The sequence below is a fragment of the Drosophila montana genome, unplaced genomic scaffold (genome assembly GCF_035044405.1).
Source record: "Drosophila montana isolate Dmon_TW-CO22-7 unplaced genomic scaffold, ASM3504440v1 contig_2817_1, whole genome shotgun sequence".
NCBI classification, from domain to species: Eukaryota; Metazoa; Arthropoda; class Insecta; order Diptera; family Drosophilidae; genus Drosophila; species Drosophila montana.
Window position 1 is genome coordinate 9,534 of NW_026997688.1, and position 4,139 is coordinate 13,672.

General features: G+C 44.1%; 1 long non-coding RNA gene across 1 annotated transcript; it reads right to left on the reverse strand.

Annotated features, from left to right (window-relative positions):
* Positions 1 to 2,840: 2,840 nt before the first annotated feature.
* LOC135430042 (uncharacterized) lies at positions 2,841 to 3,852 on the reverse strand. Its single transcript, XR_010436522.1, has 3 exons — positions 3,827 to 3,852; positions 3,289 to 3,395; positions 2,841 to 3,233 (listed from the first exon to the last, which is right to left on the reverse strand). It is a non-coding gene; the product is annotated as an uncharacterized LOC135430042 (long non-coding RNA).
* Between the last annotated feature and the right edge of the window lie 287 nt (positions 3,853 to 4,139).

A 4,139-nucleotide genomic window follows, 5' to 3' on the forward strand; every position in this document is an offset into this window, starting at 1 on the left:
CAATCGCCATCAGCCATAGACTTTGCCGTTTATAAGGGATTGCAGCGAGAACTTCTACAAATAAGCGCTACACACGACCTTGGTTCTGATCATCTCCCGCTGTTAATCGAACTTCTTGAAAGCCCGGCATTCAACAAGTCAAGGTGCTATCTACTGCCACTTAATGCGAATGTCAATCGTTTTCAAACCTGGCTTAACCAACATGTTTTGCTGGATACAGAAATTCATACAGCAGCAGATATCGAGGATGCCACAGATATTTTTGAGCGCAATATTCGAGCAGCCGCACAATTTGCAACAAATTCTCACGCAATCCAAAATCGCGGACAAGCGCAGAACCAGTGCCCACTCAGCAGATCTCTGAAACTGATGATTATGGCCAAAAGACTGCTCAAACGCCATTTTCTTGTGAATCGACACCCACTAGCCAAAAGAATCCATGACAGTCTCGCAAACCGGGTCAGAAGAACTCTAAAAGAAGCTAAGGAGAGGCGACTGAATAACTTGCTTGAGTCAATAGATCCTAGTGACCGTTACAACTTTCAAAAGCTGTGGCGACTAACAAATGGCATTAAACGGCAGCCTGCGCCAAATGTGCCAGTAAAAAAGTTTATACAACTTGGTAGCAGCGCAGCAGAAAGCAACGTGTGGTGCAAAACTACACAGGAAAAAGCGGAAGCGTTTGCTCAAAACTTAGAAGAGAGATTCAAGCCCATTATCACTGCTTCTACAACCGACAGAGAGCACATTTCGAGTCAACTTCTGCTTCCCCCAACGCACGCAGAAATGCATTTTCGTCCAATAACAGATGCTGAGGTATCAGCAGAAATTAAGGTGCTCAAACGTAAAAAGTCTCCGGGACTCGACACTATTGACAATCGGACTATAAAGGCACTGCCGTTAGCTGCTGTTCAGTATCTTACGCTTATTTATAATAGCATACTGCGCTTGGGCTACTTTCCTAACAAATGGAAGTGTGCTGTGGTCATTATGATTCCTAAGCCTGGCAAGCCACAGGAGCAACTAAACTCATATAGACCAATAAGTCTGCTGTCCGGCCTGTCAAAAATATTCGAACACCTGCTGCTAAGACGTATGTACGAATCAGAAGGGTTTATTGATGCTATTCCAAAACATCAATTTGGTTTTCGCAGCGAACACGGAGCAGACCAGCAGATCGGCAGAGTCACGCAATTCATACTCAATGCATATGAAAGGCATCAATATTGTGCTGCTACATATATGGATATTCAAGAGGCTTTTGATAGAGTATGGCATGACGGGTTACGATATAAGCTACGAATGATCTTGCCGTATGCTATATATAATGTTGTCTGCCACTACCTTGCCGAGAGAACATTCATGGTTGAATGCAGTGGTGGGATCCGATCTAGCACTAAGCAAATTGCGGCTGGAGTGCCGCAAGGAAGCGTACTTGGTCCTGTGCTCTATACGCTATATACAGCTGACATGCCGATTCCGGGGCCAATAAGCCCAACAACTGGATACGTGAGGTATATTTACCGCAACGAAACACTGCTAGCAACATATGCAGATGATACCGTCATACTCACAGTAGGCAGAACGCAGGCAAATGCAGTCAATCGAATGAACGAGTATCTTGAAATCTTGTCGGCTTGGGCCACTAAATGGTGCATCACAATAAACACAAACAAGACAGTACACGTCATGCACACTCTACGTAGCCTCCAAATGCAGCCAGATGCCCAATCTGCACATATAGGTGGACAAGCGCTACTTAACAAAACGGTGCACACATATCTTGGTGTACAATTGGATACAAAGCTGCAATTTAATAGGCACATATCTGCTGTAGTTAACAAATTGAGAACGAGATGGAAAAAAATGCAATGGCTGATTGATAGCACCAGCCAACTACCCCTCCAAACCAAAGTTATCATCTATAAGCAGCTTATCGCGCCAATCTGGCAATATACCTTGCCCGTTTGGGGGCCACTTGCAAGTCAAACACAAATGGATCGCATACAGACTATGCAAAACAAAATTCTTAGATCGATTGTAGGTGCGCCATGGTATGTGCGCAATAGCACCATAAGCAATGATCTGCAGATTGCAAGCGTAGATGACGTCTACAACGAGTCATGTGCCAAATATGTGCAGCGCCTTCTAAATCACAGCAACTTTCTGGCTAAAAATCTGGCAACAAACCCATATGTACCGCAGCGTCTAGTTAGGGAAAGATACAGCCGAATGCTACAAAGACATATGCCACATGTGCAGCGACAGCGTGAGCAGCAACTGTTAGAGCAACAGCAACGTGCAGCAGAAATTGCGGCACGCCTACCTATATATGCAAGGCCTGTTGAACGACCACTAACTGCTCTGCAGCAAAGCGTTTTAGATCGCCTTAATAGGCAAAGAAGTTACCAACAGCAGCGCGTCGAACAACGAGAAGCAGAACAGAGGCTACGCGTACAGCTGCGAATAGAGAGGCAACAAAGAGAAGAACTAGACAGACAGGAGGCGCATCGGTCATATCAAGAGTCGCCACAAATATATGCGCAAAGAGAACAGGCACTACAGCGGATAGAAGAGCGACTACAAGCAAGACGTCTGGCAATGCAAGCGTACTTCGCTATGTCACCAGCACAGCGAGAAGCCGTGCCACTAACGAGTATTTTTATATTTCCAGCGAACTCTGCAGCAGCCAATCACAGCGAAATGGGCATTTCCCCGACGACGCGCACTCACACAAACACAACAACAGCACAGGCAACCAATGCGGCGCCGGCTATCAGCTCGTCTGTGAGGCACGCAATCGTCGGCATAGCAGGGGTACAATATGGCGAGGCACTTGCTGAACTTGTCATCAGCGTCCCGTTTAGGCGCATGCAGCGCACAAATCAGTCAACTGGACAGCTCCCACTTCAATGGCGTCTGGTCGAACGGCAACTGCAACAAAGATTCAGAGACAGAAGGCATGCTACAAGAAACTATTTTCTGTTGCATACTACTAGACGACAGCGCTTAGCACGTTTGCAGCAACTCAGGCTGCAATATCCAACACAGTGGCGATCAATCTGGCGACAACTGCTCCTGCGCACTTTGTGTGCGAATTTGTGGCACTTAGATCAGCGCTGGTCAACATGGCGACTCCAGTTGGTCAGACTACAAAACATATTCCGCTGGATGACGAACAGACGACATGGTGGCAGCAGCCGCTACACGCTAGGCCTTTAACACAGGATGATCTGCAAGGGTGTATGTTTAAATTAAATATTATTTAAACAACACACAGCTACTCACTGTTTGAAGCAGTCGCTATGGTCAAATTGGCCATGTTACTCAAGCCGTCTGAAGAGTGCAAAGATGCATACTGCCCACCTTCTCCAACAATGCAGCATGAAGACAACCTGAAAAGAAAACGATGCAGCATAAATATAAGATAATCATAATTAAATTTCATTTTTACTTACCTTTAACAAGACACAATTGTTTAAACAGCTGTGCCTGTTAACAGCGGTAAACTTGTTTACCTTTTTCAATGTTAAATTGTCCTAGTGATGGGACTTGTTAATGTGTGCCTGTAAATAACATAATGTTAAATTGTAAGTTAACAGAAATGTTAAAACTTAGGCGCTAAAAAATTCAATCAAATATTATACTAAATATGAATGTTGAATAAAAATACCAACAACCTAGCAGCACTCCCCCCCCTGCTACGCAGGCGCGGATCGGTGCACTTTATGTTGGTTTAATGCGTGTGTCAACGAGCATACGGAAAGTCAAAAAACGATGCAGCATAAATATAAGATAATCATAATTAAATTTCATTTTTACTTACCTTTTACAAGACACAATTGTTTAAACAGCTGTGCCTGTTAACAGCGGTAAACTTGTTTACCTTTTTCAATGTTAAATTGTCCTAGTGATGGGACTTGTTAATGTGTGCCTGTAAATAACATAATGTTAAATTGTAAGTTAACAGAAATGTTAAAACTTAGGCGCTAAAAAATTCAATCAAATATTATACTAAATATGAATGTTGAATAAAAATACCAACAACCTAGCAGCACTCCCCCCCCTGCTACGCAGGCGCGGATCGGTGCACTTTATGTTGGTTTAATGCGTGTGTCAACGAGCATACGGAAAGTCAA